The following is a 16,672-nucleotide window of genomic DNA, read 5'->3' as shown; positions in this document are numbered from 1 at the left end:
CCCCGCGACGCACTCCCAGCAGGGCGGTTCTGGTAGCGGCAACCCGAGCGGCTCTAGCGTTAGCCTTGGCCGGGGCAGTAGCCGCCGCCAGTAGCGGGCACTCGGAGAGAAGGAGGGGTCCTGCTTTGGCCCGAGGACCGCGGGTAGGGAGTTCTCGCCGCTCTAGCCCGCTGAGCCCCGGCGGCTGCAACACTGCACCCTCGCGCTCCAGCTGCCGAGAGAGAAGTTGGGGTCCGACCTGACGCATGTAGGGCCCCGGCCCCCGGCGCCGCCCGGATCCCCTAAGAATCGGCTTCCTGCGTGCCGCCACTTCAGGGGTTACACACCAGTGAGTGTCGCGCGGGTCCCAAGTTGGGGGGCGGCAGGTTTCGTACCCTCCGGCGACTGCGCCCTCTGTTCCCCCTTTCTGAGCTCTGGCTGTGGGGACTCGTGGCCACCCGGCGCCGAGTTTCTCTTAGCTCCTTTGTCCCTTTTGGAGCGAGGGATTGGAAAGGCTGGCGGGGGTGGGGTGTTTCGGGGCCCACGTAGGTGCGTCTGCAGCCTTACAAAGCCGCGACAGGAGAACTGGGCGTGGGGGCAGTTGGAGCATTTTGATCGCCCCAAGTGTCTGCCCTTCGTGAAGTTTGACGGGGCGGGTGGCTGGGTCTTGCCGGAAGCCCCAGCGCACTGGAGAGTTGGCGCTTTGTCGCTGGGCGAGGCTTCGGTTTTCCTGTGACAGCCCCAGAGAAGGCTTTGCCTCGCACCGCAGACCGCACCCGCCCTTGCAGAGCAGAGTGACAGGGTGTTGGGCTCTAAACCTCAGTTCCCGCGGACGCCTTGTAACCTAGAAGGAAAGGGGAAGCCTTTGCTGTACTTTTAAATTTGATATTTGCTCCCAAGCTCTAGAGTGGAATCAGATTCCGAAGAGCTTTCCCAGGAGCGTGCTTTTGGTTCATTGAGCCACCCACTCGAGCCGGCTGAGGCAAAGCAACAGTATAGGCAGATTTTTCCATTCACAAAAGTCGTTTAACATTCTTCTTTATGAGAGACATCTGCGCTGCAGAACATACCCTAATTTCATTTTATCTAAATACTGTCTGAAGTAAGTACTCGGGCTCTTCCTTAAGCAAATGGGAAAACTTCTCTAACTGATGATATAAGCATATTTGCTTTAAATAATTTAATGATGTTTTTGCTTTGCTGCTGCGGAAAGACCTAAATGACGTCTAAGTAATGTTAGAGTAACTTATGTATGGCATTTAAAAAAAATTCTCCCGAAATAGTCCCAAATTAGTGCCACTTTATGTCTTTTAAGATACTCATTCAAAGATTTTTGCCGCCCACAGGATTTCAGACTGTAAGAATTACGGAAGAAGAGGTGAATTATTTGTTAGGTTTTCTCCATTCCATAAACTTTCACCTAAACTTGATTATGCAGAGAGACTGATCAGTTTCTATTTTTGCTGGAACCTGTTTTGCAGTGAGATTATTAAGATACTACGAGTTTCATAAAACAGGTTGGAGAAGGAAGAGTAAGCCTACGCAATTTAAAATGTCCTCTATTAAAAATACAAATAAGTTCGAGTACTGTGTATGTAATTTTTTTCTTTCGATAGCAGCTGTGTATGGAATAATTACCGTATGCCTTTTTAGACTGCTGGTAAAGAGAATAGAGGTAACCTAAGAGCTACCTTTTAGGTCTTTAATTATGGAGATTAAATTGTGGTCAAATTCCATGTGAATAGTTTGAGCCACAATGCTCAACATGATTGCTTAGAAATGCTTGTTTAATTAAACATCATCGTGGCTTGTTTCATTGAATGGTTATGGAACTGTTGATCTGTGGGAAAATGCTGCTCTTTTTTTTTTCACTTAGGATGTTACTGCATTTTAAAAGCAATCAAATATGGTTCTTACAACAAGTTCATGGCACATAGACATTTGCCAAAGTGATGTTTACTTTTCATGTTATGAGATGATGTTTCACTTTAAGAAAAATGACAAAACTATGAATTTGTAAAGTATGCATTGCAGAACGATCTTTTTACTTGATTTTATTGATTAACTGATTGATTTTTGGCACTGGGGAATAAACAGAACTACACTAAACTACATTCTAAGCCCTATTTGTTTATTTGAGACAGGGTCTTACTAAATGGTTCAGGTTGGGCTTGAACTTGATATCTTCCTGTCCAAGCCTCCAAGGGTGCTGTGATTACAGCATGTGCCACCACACCTGAAGGATTTTAACCATTGTGTGCTCTTAGTACATTACAACTTGATGTGGTTTATAAATAATCAGTCAAGAGCAGCTTACTTGAATTGCAGAAAGGCAAAGAATTGATACTTTGATATAGCTTGAAGTTTTTGATATAGCTTGGAAGTTTTTTACTCTAATCGCAATATGTAAGTAGTATATTTGTGTTATATCCAAAATTGAAAACATTTATAACAATGATCTTGGATTATCAGTCAATTCAACAATAGGAGAGATAGGTTTTACTTTATTTGTATGGTCAACAAATAAGGCATTAAAACAACTTGAATTTTAAAAAGGCCTGTAAGAAATATGCTTTTGATGAATGTGGCTGGGTCAGTAGAGGTGCTTGGTTGGAGCAATTGTGATTGAATTATGTATAGTTATTTTGTGGATGTAACATGGGAATAGATATGTGGACTAATATTGTGTGCAAATTTCTGGTCAGTATGCAAGAGATTTTGGATTGATCCTCCTGCTTGCCTTGGTGCCCACCTTTCATTGTACCTTCATAAATGCATGAAGTTGTAAGTATTATCTGGAAGACATGATAAAAGGGACTTTTTTCCTTTCTAAAAAGTGTTGTCAACTTTGCAAGGGTGAGAGGTTTCTTTGGAGACCTTCTAGGGTAGAAATCCTTGTCCTAGAACATCATGCTCTTACACCCTTTGCTATTTTTACCTTTGTTAAAGTTTCAGACAGTGTAAGCTCTCTATGATAGCAAGAACCTTCTCTCTTTTTCTCAACAGTTCATCTTCAAATGCTCAGTAGTTTACTGGGTCAAAAAAAGTGTAGTCCCAGATGTATGACTAGAGAAAAGAATATGTGATTAACATAATGTATCTCAAACTAAATATGAGCAGTAAGGTGATAGAGGAAGGATGCTAACTTCGGAAGAGAGGCACAGGTCATTTAATCTGTGAAACTTTCTTGGAGGAGATGATTCTTGTGTTAGGTCTTGAAGGGGGCTGTGTAGCTGAAGATAACCTGGTGTCCTTCAGGGTGGACAACTGAACCAGAGCTTTTAAATTGAAGTGAAGTATGTTAGATTTAACACAGTGAGTATTTTTATAAAGTAACATTATGACAATTTTTTCTCCTGTCACAATATTTGCCTCTCTCCTGTTAAAAGAATTGGCACATATTATAAATGCTAAAATATAGAGTATAGTACTTAGTTTTCGGGAGTGGTAATAGTACAATTAAAGGGAGAGCATTTAAATTGTGGTTGGAAATTTGGACACCTGACTGCATCTTATGCAAGTAATGTGTCCTTTGGCAAATTACTGCATCTTAATTCTCTCCTTTGTAAAGTGAAGATAATTAATGATTTCTACCATGGTTGTTAGAAGAATGAAATTATATAACATGGTGAAAATATCTTAATATCTATTTGTAGAAATATATCTTTAAGAAATATACAATTATTTAAATTTTTTTGTTTCTAGATTTAAAAAAAACATTTTCATCCATTTATCACGAATTCTAGTATCTACTTAAGCCATCTAGTTAGCCCATGGTAATACTTTTATCTAAATCAAAATTTTAGATGGATAGTTTTCTTTCAGTCGAGCTTAATGCTTACTGATAGAAAAGAAAGTTTAATTGTTACTTTTTTTTGGTACTGGAGATCGAACTCAGGTCCTTGCACTTGCAAAGCAGGTGCCAGAACCACTGAGCTAGATCCCTGGCCCTTAATTGTTACTCTTTAGTGTCACAGACCACAGAGAATGCTAGATGTCTCAGAGTTTTAAAGTATTAACAAAGGAATAAGTGCAGCCAAGAACCTGACCTTTATTCTTTTCTTTCCTAGAAAATTTGATTTTGAAGAAATTGTCTTTGCTTAATAATAAGCTGCCTGTTGATTATTGTGAGGAAAGGAGGAGTTTTCCAGTTACTGTATACATTTGCCAGCTGGGTCCGGTGGTGCACATCTATAATCCTGTAATCCTGGTTAATAGGTTCAATTCTTAGTACCACCAACAAACCAACTAACCAAGCAGACAAAAACCTACTTCCACACACAAAACAAAAACCACAAGAAAATATTTACCAAGCATAATGTCGTTATGTTTTTAGTGATATGAATGACTGTAAACCACAAAGATCTCTCTTCTGTTTTTAATTATAAAATTCAGTATTTTTTGAACAGACCAAAAGACTTCTGCATCATTTATCTAAACTTTCACTCCAGTAGTCTTTAGTCTTTTATAAATTTCAGAATTTCACTGTACTTTGTGACCTCTTTTATTGCTCATCATCCATGGAACAGTCTGCCCTTTGTAAAATATATTTTTTTTCTCTCATTGGGTTTATTGGTACATTTTAGGTATACAGTACAGTTACATTCATCATTGGGATCTTGTACCTCTTCATGACAGGTCTTGGTTCTCATTTTTTCTCATTGTCCCTGCCCTCCTTTCACCCACTCCTCCCCTCCCCATTTATAAACACTTTATTTCCATTTTTTCATTTTCTCATATTTTTTTCTTTTCCCTTATTACCTTTCCCCTACCCTTCCCACTTTCCCTACACTTTTATTTGTATAATATTTTGAAGGGAATTTTATTATGAAAGACCAAGAAGAGGCTTGAGTTTTCAAATGATAAAGAAGACAGCTACCTGAAATCTTCCAGATTCACAAAGAACTGAAGAAAAGGGAAAGTATTTTTAGGGCTTAGCTCTTTTCAAATAAAAGCAGAAACTTGGTTTAGTGTGGTTAAAAACTGATAGATTAAAAGGAAATGTGCCTTAGAGGAATGACTGGCATGATAATAATAGCTAACATGTTGACTTCTCACTGCATACCAGGTGCAACTCTAAAGGTACTTGACACATATCCCATTTAATCCTCACAGGGTTGCAAAAAGCCAGGCTATTTCCTTCTCTTTTAAACCTGAGTTGCAGAGAGTTAAGTAGTAAGTAGTGGAATCTACCAAAAGGGTTGAACTTTAAGGGTAACCCAACCTTCTAATTACTGCTATTTTTTACTGCCGTGTACAGTTCATTTGCAGTTGCTACTCATGATACTCTTAGCTTTGTCTTTCTGAGTCTGTTTTACTGGTATGATTTGATAAAAATGTAAAGTAGAATATAGCCTTCATTTAAAAAATTTAACTTATTTATGACTGAGATCCTGTTTTAAAATCTTAAAAATATGTGAGGTAATGCAGATACTTATTTTTTATCCATTTGCCATTTTCTCACTGGAAGATTTCAGACTAGAAATGAAAGAACATAGTAGATGCATAGTAGTGTTTTTTCCCCTCCCCCCATATGGGGTACAAACTCAGGACCTTGTGCTTGGCAGGCAGGCACAGTGCCACTGAGCTACATCCTGGTTCCAATAAATTTTTTTAGCTATTATTATTATTATTATTTTTTTTTTTTTTTATTTGTAAAATATATTTTTTTTCTCTCATTGGGTTTATTGGTACATTTTAGGTATACAGTACAGTTACATTCATCATTGGGATCTTGTACCTCTTCATGACAGGTCTTGGTTCTCATTTTTTCTCATTGTCCCTGCCCTCCTTTCACCCACTCCTCCCCTCCCCATTTATAAACACTTTATTTCCATTTTTTCATTTTCTCATATTTTTTTCTTTTCCCTTATTACCTTTCCCCTACCCTTCCCACTTTCCCTACACTTTTATTTGTATAATATTTTGAAGGGAATTTTATTATGAAAGACCAAGAAGAGGCTTGAGTTTTCAAATGATAAAGAAGACAGCTACCTGAAATCTTCCAGATTCACAAAGAACTGAAGAAAAGGGAAAGTATTTTTAGGGCTTAGCTCTTTTCAAATAAAAGCAGAAACTTGGTTTAGTGTGGTTAAAAACTGATAGATTAAAAGGAAATGTGCCTTAGAGGAATGACTGGCATGATAATAATAGCTAACATGTTGACTTCTCACTGCATACCAGGTGCAACTCTAAAGGTACTTGACACATATCCCATTTAATCCTCACAGGGTTGCAAAAAGCCAGGCTATTTCCTTCTCTTTTAAACCTGAGTTGCAGAGAGTTAAGTAGTAAGTAGTGGAATCTACCAAAAGGGTTGAACTTTAAGGGTAACCCAACCTTCTAATTACTGCTATTTTTTACTGCCGTGTACAGTTCATTTGCAGTTGCTACTCATGATACTCTTAGCTTTGTCTTTCTGAGTCTGTTTTACTGGTATGATTTGATAAAAATGTAAAGTAGAATATAGCCTTCATTTAAAAAATTTAACTTATTTATGACTGAGATCCTGTTTTAAAATCTTAAAAATATGTGAGGTAATGCAGATACTTATTTTTTATCCATTTGCCATTTTCTCACTGGAAGATTTCAGACTAGAAATGAAAGAACATAGTAGATGCATAGTAGTGTTTTTTCCCCTCCCCCCATATGGGGTACAAACTCAGGACCTTGTGCTTGGCAGGCAGGCACAGTGCCACTGAGCTACATCCTGGTTCCAATAAATTTTTTTAGCTATTATTATTATTATTATTTTTTTTTTTTTTTGGTATTGGGAATCAAACTCCATAGTAGTGTTTTAAGCTGACTTATTAGAACTAACTTTTAAAAAAATAGAATGATTTACAGAATGGTATAGTTTTTGTGTGGTGATAGTTGAAAGATGCAAATCTGTGTAATTGAAATGTATCCTGTTGAAATGACCATCACCAAAGGAGCTTACAGTGCCCACAAATTACCAGTAGTTTATCAGACTGTAGTTGTTACAAAGAAGTCTCCGGCTTCTGTGGAGATTATGAAATTTTTGTAGGCATACTTCGGTGGAGTGGCAGTATGGCAGATCTGGCAAAAGAACAGTTCCATCTAAGTCACATTATTATTGGACAGGAGTGTGGAGAGATGGGATGCTATTGACAAGTGGGCACAGGTATGTTGTTTAAGTGGAGAGTAGGATATTGTGGAAACTCGTCTGGCTTATATATAATTTTGCGTATTGTTGTGACTATAATATTTAAGATGAGCAGTTCAGAAGTAAAGAAAAACAGTTCTGTGCATCATAGCATGGAGTTTGTAATGATTACTAAGCTGTTTTGTAAGATGTTGGTGCTTTACAAATATTCATTGGTAGTAATGAAAGGACTTCCTTATCTGTTATTTTTAGAAATCTAAAGAAATAGAACAGCACAGGCCTGGGGCCAGACAGACTACTTGAGTTCAGAACCTGTATAATTGCTTACTAGTTTATTGCCTTGTTTCTGTCCCTCCACTGATATGGGGTGGCTGCAGGGGAGGAAAATAGTGTACTTAGGTAGAGAAGGGGTCAGAGATAGTACCCTGAATTTCTTGTGGGTGTTCTCACATGCCTTTAATGAAAGAACTATAAGTTAACAGTGAGAGCCAGCACACCTGAGGTAAAGCTACTTGTGACAGAAAAGGGGAGACTGCAACAGAGGTGAGAAGGGCAGGTTCATGTCATTGCCCACCAAAATATCCAATTCCTTTTGTAACTCATTTTTACCGTTGAATGTGAATGGAAATGATGTTTGGTCATTTCTGGGTTGAAGTAGCAGAAAAGTGGGTATGTTAATTTTGGGTTTTTTTTTAACCATCTTTTCCTAGTCCAAGGCTTGATGTGGAGACTGGAGATTTTATGGAATGGTAACAGTCATGAGATTGGAAGAATATAGAGTCCCTAAATTACTATGTAGAAGAAAGCTATGCACCAAATAGAAACACCCAGGACTATAATCTTTGTTGTGTGAAGCTACTGAAAAATTAGGGTTTATTTGTTAAGCAGCTGATGTTGTTTTAACTATAAACCATGGACTGGATGGAGGAGTTAGTTGAGGTCCTAAAATATCCTTACCACCATAAGTTGAGGTGGATGGGACCAACTAAGGAGATGTTCTTTGATTGTGTTTCAACATACTCATTACCATATGCCTGGACTCTGAGGACCAATGGCCAAACCTAAGAGATGAGTGAGAATTCGCAGCACAGTCCATGAGTCTACATGCAGATTAATCAGGACATTTTGAATGCCCATGAAAGCTTCCTCTTTTGCCCAGACACCAGTGAAAATTTAAGGAAGAGAGAAACTGTGAAAATCTGAAGAAGTCTCTTAAAGCAGAGTTTTTTTTAACTTGGTACTTGATATTTTAGGCTGGAAAATTTTTTTTTTGAGTTCTTATGTGTGTATTGTAGAATATACAGCCCCATCCCTGATATCCATCCACTAGATTCCAATAGCAACTTTGCTAATTGTGTCGACAAAAAATGCCTCAAGAAATTGTCAAATGTCTCCTGAGGGGGCAAGATCACCCTTAGTAGAGAATCAGTTTTAAAGACTGAATGAACCCAAAAAGAAATTATTTTAAACTGAACACAGCTGTCATCTTCAATTAAAGGACTTTCCCCCTTTTAGGGGATAGATGGAGCTGCTAGGGGATTGTCAGTGCAATAAAAGAAACTGCTATTTTTAAAATGCCATAGTTTCTATTGAAGTGTGATTCATATTTATCAGCTTTAGATATTACCCATATTTTCTATATTACCTCCTTTTTCTTTGTCCTAAACTTATGGCTATACTTTTTATTGTCTATAAACACCCCCTGCCCCACACACCATATTCCCAGATACTATGGCAATAGGTTGTTTCTAAATAATGAAAACTAATAGTTTTGATATTATGACTATGTAAATATTACTACTGGGTCAGGTAATATGCTTAGGTTGTGACTCCTTTTCTACAGATCTTATTAAGGAGCCACTGGGCTACAAGAAGAAAAGTTGATACAGCCAGGTTCAGCAGAATTTATTTTACCAGTTCTGCCCATTGAATTAAAAAAAAATATTTCAGTAGACTTTCTGTTTTTCTTGATGTTTCTAATTGTCTCCTCACCTTATACTATATCTCTATATCATAATCTTCCTACTGCCCTATGCCCCAACTCTAGCGTGCTATTTATTACACTGTGTTTTCTATTCATCAAGAGTTACCTATAACCCCACCTCAATTTGGACTGGTTGCCTTTTAGGACTTTGCATACAGCTTCTTTTCACTATACTCTTGAATTGATTCCATTCTATCATATAGCTTCCTTTTTTTTCTTTATTCATTTTTTTAAAGTACACGCTTAAGTAATGAAAAATCTGTAAGAGGCAGACTTTCGGAATTCTATGCACAAAAATGTCTTCACTCTTCACACATTTGACTGATAGTTTGTCTAGAAACAATATTATTGGTTACAGGTAATTTTCTTTTAGAACTGGAAAAAGATTGCTCTGTTGTCTTCTAGCATTCAGAGATGCTGATTAGAAGTTACATGCCAGTCTGATTCACTAGCCTTTTACGGTGATTTGTTCTTTGGTCTTCTTTGGTTTGCCTTAGCAATGAGGTCATAATCAGACATATAGATAATTCTTATTTTTTTCCTAGACATTCATTTGCCCTTATAGTCTGAATCATACTTTTTTCAAATCTTGCAAATTCTCCTTTATTTTGTCTTTACTAATATCTCCTTCACTATTTGTTTGTATTAGGCAGATGTTTTGTTTTCCATGGATCCTCTTTGTCTTATCTTTACTTTCATGTTTTGTGATTCTCTTGCTTTGTGTTCAGGGAATTTTTTTTCTGTCTAGTATTTTGGCTGATTTTTTTTTCTAAGGGTAAGCAACACATTTTCTTGTTCTTTTTCTTTTCCTGCATTCTTATATTATGTTGTAATATCATCGTGATACTCAGAATGTGTAAAGCAGATTTTTAAAAGATATTTTTGTCACCTCAGTTAATCTCCCTTTCCTCTCTGGTCAGTCTTGGTTGTTTTTAATCATTCTTTTTCATGCTTAGTTTTTCTTACGTCCCTGGTGATTCTGGTTGGCCCTTTGGGGTTAGAAAGTATTGGGTTCCTGATCTGGGTTTCCCTCCCTCCTGCTTGTTCCTTGGACTATTTTCTGTATATAAGATTTTTCCATTTACTAGGGATTCTGGCCAGATGATTTTAGAGGGCAGGACAGTACCGATCAGAATCTGTCTCTTGATAGGTATTGTTTTAGGCTGAGAGAAGGCCAGACAGTAGGCCCTTTAAATGCTACACTAGGATTTATTTTGTGTCAGCATCCTTGTTTGACTTTCCTAGACACCTGCTTTTCTTTAAGAAAAAAGTTGACTTTTTTGCATGAGGCTGTTTTTTAGGTGCTTCTTGGAGATGGAGGATGGGAGATACAGTTGTTCCTTATGCAATCAATCAAACAATACTTAATTCTGTTTTAAACACTAGTTTTATTCTACCCTCTGCTGTGTCGTTTATTTTTCAATCATGCTTCTTTGGCATTCTGGCCAATATATTGAATCTCATCCTTCATCACTCTTAAAGGGTATAACAAGGCTGTGGTCTTTTCGCTTGTTACATCTCACATAGCCTTTTCATCTTGCAGAAATTTGTTGGATTTTTTCCCTCTACACTTATCCTCAATTATAATTTCTTTGCTCTTGTGATTTTCTTTCTTTCTGTAAGAATTGTTTTTATTTCAAAGGACTATCTGGAGTAACTGGAGGGAACATTTATTTTTACCATCCTCTTTTATATTAAGTTCTTTTGTAAGCTTCTTAAAAAACCTGTTGAACCGTTTTCTTATTAGTGCAGAATAATCCATTGAAGTTATGATCAAGATACAGAGTTAAACTACAGTGGTATCCCTTCAGTTTTGGTTTGTAAACTTGTTTCTGTCTTCCTGTCAGTTGATTCTAAAACTTGAATTCTTTTTGCATTTTTGTTTGCTTAGTTTTTCTGTTTCCTCGTTTGTTGTCATGTAACTTGCACATGTCATTATGATTCTCTTGCCATTTCTTGTTTACTATTTGGAAGCTAAACTATTTTGGAGACTATTTAGAATTATGTGTGAAATAGTGATTTTACTCTAGGGAGTGGAACTTCAAGCTTTATGCTCATAACCTGATTGACATTTTGATAATTCAAATGTTCTGTTTCTCAACTATATTTAGACAGGTGAGATGTTATTATTACTTTTAATTTCTTTTTCTGCCTTAAATGTAGTACCTACAATGGTTTAATAGTTGATTTTTTTTTCTCCATTACTCTTCCTTTTACTTTATCTTTGGCACTATTTTGATTCTAGAGCTTAAATTGCCTACTTATTTCATTCAGGTCTTTATTTTTTATTTGCAGCTTTCATTTTATACTCATGGTTTTTCAGCATTGTTTTAAATTTTTATTTATCTTATTTTCTCTTTACTTTTCCAGGCTTCCTCTTGACTGACCTTAGATAGTATGATAACTTAACCTTGTAAATAAATTTAAATTTATTTCTTTTCCTCGTGTCTAAAATATTGCCTTTATTTTGTTCATTTTTTCCTCTCATGAGACTTTGAAGTTCTGTTTTCTACAGGTATAGTTTTGGTTTTTTACAGCTGTAGTTTTGACTATTAGAATGACTTTTATTATTTAGAGTTATAATTCTTGTACAATCAGAAGATTTTAAAATCTAGATTTAAAAATTGCTGACTACTTTGAAGTTGAAATCTTGTTAAAGCACTTGAGATTTGAGGCTTAAACCCCCAAATTTGGCCTGATTATATAAGATATTATAAAACTTACATAGTAAATACTTCTTTGAAACTTAAAGTAGCTTAGGAAATAATCTGCACATTCTTTATTTTCTAATGTAGAAGTCAAAGTTATAAATATGCAGTAATGCAGTAGACCAATTTCTGATGTTTTATGAACTTTATATTCTATACACCTTTTGATTTTAGCCTCCAGAAACTGGATTAAATAGTAGTTATATGTCTCTGACTACTTTTTCATGGGTTTTGAGTATTTTTCCTTTGAGATATCTGTTGTCACTGAATTATTTATTGCTTCTCTTATAATTTTGTTATCTTCTCATTCCTGTGATTTTAAATAGAAAGTTGTGTACCTTAAATACATACAATTTTTATATTTCAATTATGTCTTCAGAATACTATTAGAAATAGTACCTTCAAGACCACATTATCAATTATATATACCTATCATCCCAGCTACTCCGAAGGCTGAGGCAGGGATATCAAGGGTTGAAACCGAGCCTGGGCGGCATAGAGACCTCATATCGAAGGGAAAAAAAAATCTCCAAAATTATATAGATAATAGCTTAAATATTTTCAAATGTATATTTGGAAAATTAACTTCATTTTCTGAAATTTATGATTAGGATGTAGAAATTAAAAAGCAAAACACAAATCTGTAATTAAGATGGAAATTCATTTAAGAGGTTGATTGTTGAATACATTGAGCATGTTAACCAGCAAGGTATCCTTTAGTTAGTTATTTTGGGGGGCTTCATAATTCATAGTAATTAAGTTATTCAGTTTAAATTCCCCTGTGATATATTTTGTGGTTATAAGACAAATTGTGATTTTAATTAAATTGAAAAAATACATGCTTTCCAAAACAGTCAGTAGAATTTGTCACTATCGTATTGATCAGGATTTCCTTTTAGGAATAGGCTTTCAATATTAGATTTATCTCCCTAGTTTCTCACTTTTTTGGTTTTCTTAATTCAAGTAATAAAAATTAAATCCTTTCTGAATTGGCACACAGAAGTGTAATTAAGTGTCTTGTTTGCTTATGCTATAAATTAAAGATAGTGGTTATTTCTATTGTAACTTATGCCTAGAATTCAAAACCCATAGCACCTAGGCCAGAGTTAGGTGCTCATGTGCTCATTTTTCTTTCAATCCAAAGTCGGAAACCCATTTTTAGTTTTGATCAAAATGTGAAGAAATTGCTTTGAATGTTGAATAGCTGTCTTGAATTAACTTTAACTCTTGCATTTCAAGCTTTGATTCTTAATAATGAACTCAGCTTAAATTTGCATATGAAATTTTTTACTTGTAAGAAACTGGATCTTAGTTTATTATAGCTAGTAGCCATATTTAATAAATCAGAATGCAATTTTTCTTGAGAGAATCATATTTACTAGTTTAATATAAGAAGATTACAAAGGATTCAGGTAAACAGGCAGGTAAAAGAAATGTATATGAATAGGACTCAGAACTTCCATTCCCCCTCTAGATGCACAGCCCTCCTGGGACTTCCATGTGTTTAGCAGTCCAGAAGATCTCTTTTGGACCTAGCTCTTTTTGTGATTTTTTTCCCAAAACTTTATTTTTCATTAGTATGTGTTTGCATTTCATGATTAAATTCCTTGTGTGTTGGTACATATATGTAGTATATCTTAATTCTTTCTATACCCACTTTCCCTCTCCCCATCTCTTGATCCCCTTCCCTTTTGAAAAAGATGTATCTCCCTACTATCTATTATCTATACTTTTTTGTTTGTTTGGTTGGTTTTTTTTTTTTTTTGGTCTTTATTTAGATTGTGACTTTCTCATATAAGAGAACCTACGCAGTGTTTAAGCTGATTTATTTCATTTAACCTTACGGTCTCCAAGTGCATTCATCTTCCTGCAAATGACTTATATTTATGCTTTATGGCAAAGTAGTACTCCATTGTATATAAATACCATGTTTTCTTTTTCCACTCATCTGTTGATGATATATAAGCTGTTTCTAAGGTTTTGCTACTATGAATTGTGCTAGTATAAAATGTGTATAATACCTGGTCTAAACATAGGCTTATATTACTAAACTAGGTTGTCTTTAATTCTTTCAGGAAGATACCTAAAAGCAAAATAGCTAGATCAAATTAAATTCCTAGTTTTCATTGTTTGAGGCTCCTCCGTACTGATTTCCACAATGGTTGTACTAGTTTACATTCCTAGTAGCAATATGAAAGGATTCCTTTTTCCCCCACATTCTTGCCACCATTTGTTATTTAGTTTCTTGATGATAGCCATTCTTTTTGGAGTGAGGTGGAATCTAAGTGTTATTTTAATTTGCATCTTTCTGATGGCCAGGGATGTTTAACATTTTTTAAAACATTTATTGGAATGTGTACTTCTCCTGCTCATTTTTTGATTGAGTATTTTATTGTAGAGGAATTTTTTTTTTTTTTTTTTTTTTTTTTTTTTTTTTTCTGGATTCTTTATATATTCTAGGTTATTAGTCTTTGGAGGAATAGCTGGATTTTTTTTTTTTTACCATTGTATAGGTCAGTAGTGGAGAACCTGTGGCATGCATGTTGGTTTTCTTTTAAGACAAAAGATGTAAATGTATGTGTTTTTTTTTTTTCTAAACTAAAACCTCAGTATTCAGGTTTAATTGCACTATTGGCACTTGGCAATAGATAAGTGGGTTTTGGGTTGCAGTTTCACTGTTACTGGTATAGGTTGTCTCTTCAGTCTCTTGGCTGTTTCTTTTGCTGTGCAGAAGATTTTTACCCCCATAGGACCCCTTTTGTTGATTCTTGGTATTATTTCTTGTGCTATTGGGGTTCTGTCCAGAAAGCCTTTGACTACATCTGTGTCTTCAAGAACTTTACCCATTGTATCCTCTAGGAGATTAAATATTTCTATTTTAACATTTAGATCTTTGATCCATTTTGGTTTAGTTTAGTATGTGGTAAGATGTATGGGGCTAGGTTTAATCTTCTACAAGTAGATAGCCAATTTTCCCAGTACTATTTATTTATTTAGAGACGGGGTCTTTCTAAGATATTGTCCAAGCTGGCCCTGAATTCACTATGTAGCCCAGGGTAGCCTCGAATTCTCATCAGTCCTCCTGCCTCAGCCTCTCAAGTGCTAGGATTACAGGCATGAGCCACTGTGCCCAGCTTCAGCACCATTTATTAAAGAGACTATCTTTTCTCTAGTGTTTGTTGTAGGACCCTTTGTCAAAGATCAAATAGCTGAATGTGAGACAGTTTTTTCTAGTACCTTAATTCAAAACAAGGTTTAAATTTTTTTTTAGAAAATAAAGAAAACAGTAAAACTTCATGTAGAATCAGGTGACTTTTAGCTATAAAGTATCTAACTTTCAAAACAGACATTTAATATAGAAGACCACATTAATATAAGGTTGTCAATATTATCATTACAAGCACTACCTTAGGAGGACTTGAGTTTATCTTTGAGACTTCTGTCATTGGTTGTGGAATCCTAGCATTATAAATACCAACTGATGTAGTAAACAGATGCACTTGGAAAATAAACCTGCCAGAGGTATTATCTTTCTTGCCAAGTAAATTTGTGCCCTTGGTGAACCATTTGGTCTCTCTCAGTTTAGTAAAATGGAGTTTGCAATAAATAGCCATTAAAATTCTTTGGAGGATTTCTTGAAGATATTAAAAGCTAGAATTCCAATTGGGCAATGTATTATGCAATGTTATATATATATATATTTTTTTTTTTTTAAATTTATTTATTTTTTTTAAAACAAGGTCATGCTATGTAGTGTAGGCTGGCCACAAGCTCATGATCTGCCTGACTCAAACCTCCTGACTGCTGGGATTACAGTCTTGTGCTACCACACTTGGTCTATAATTTTTATAATGATTCTGAAGTAGACGGTGGTATTGCCATTTTATAGGTAAAGTTATTCCTATTTTTACAGATTCCATGTTTAACCACTTACCAGTCCAGTTATATACATACAAGATAACCAAAAATTGCCCATTTTTAAAAATTTTTATAAGGTAATATAACAGGAAATATAAGCATGACAGTTTTATTAAATTTATCTAATAAAAGATCAACTGGTTGAAGTGACATGTGCCTGAGTGACATTTGGGATATTCAGTACGTAAAGAAACACACTACTCGAGTGACACTTAGAGTACACTATTAAGTAACATGCTCAGTCAGGTGACTACTAAGGAGGCCAAATGAGAGAGAAGTAGAACCTTGGCCTACTTCATTATATAGCCATGTTTTTGGCATACATACTGCCTTCCTAAGGCATGTTGTTATATTTGACCAAGCTTTATTATTTAAATTTATTCCAATTCTTAACCTATAGTTCATGAATGTGCTTTTGTATTTTAGCATCTGTCACTCAGGAAAACCACTAAGTCAGGTATCAGGCTCATCTATAAGTTATGCCCAAAGTAGAAATATGACCAGTTTTTAGATATACTATAACTTGTCTAAGACATGATCTGTGTATTCAAAGTTATCTTGAAATTATCTTAGTAGTCATGGTTCAAAAGAATACTTTTGGAAATATTTTTTGATATTTCTTTACTGCCTTTAATCTCATCCTTTTAACCTACATTCTGCTGTAGCAGATAACATCTTTTGAGAAAGAATTTGATATTTGGAAAAAGTGATGTCATTGTAATCCAGTTCTCAAATGAAGGGTGTCATTTTTAATTAGAAAGAAGCAGTGACCAGAGGAATGAAACTTCTTGGGTCATTTATAAAGTAGCTCAGAATATGCTTAGAAGAAAAAAATTCTAAAATTATTTTGTGCAGTGGCAGCTTAAAATAGTATCTAAGAGTGACTACTATGAATGGAGATGATTTTTATTTGGATGTAAATTGTGCAATATTACAGTTACAGTTTAAAGTTGTTAT

General features: G+C 35.4%; 1 protein-coding gene across 1 annotated transcript in view; it reads left to right on the top strand.

Moving 5' to 3' along the window:
• The first annotated feature begins 6 nt into the window (after positions 1–6).
• Osbpl8 (oxysterol binding protein like 8) overlaps positions 7–16,672 on the top strand; it is a 168,018-nt gene continuing 151,352 nt past the window's right edge. The window contains exon 1 of the mRNA XM_010639539.3: positions 7–328. The gene's annotated coding sequence lies outside the window, so the exon portion shown is untranslated. The remainder of the gene's footprint in view (positions 329–16,672) is intronic.

This window comes from Fukomys damarensis, unplaced genomic scaffold (assembly GCF_012274545.1).
Source record: "Fukomys damarensis isolate Sample0158 unplaced genomic scaffold, DMR_v1.0_HiC HiC_scaffold_15, whole genome shotgun sequence".
Classification (NCBI taxonomy): domain Eukaryota; kingdom Metazoa; phylum Chordata; class Mammalia; order Rodentia; family Bathyergidae; genus Fukomys; species Fukomys damarensis.
This window is presented reverse-complemented; position numbering and strand designations above follow the sequence as displayed.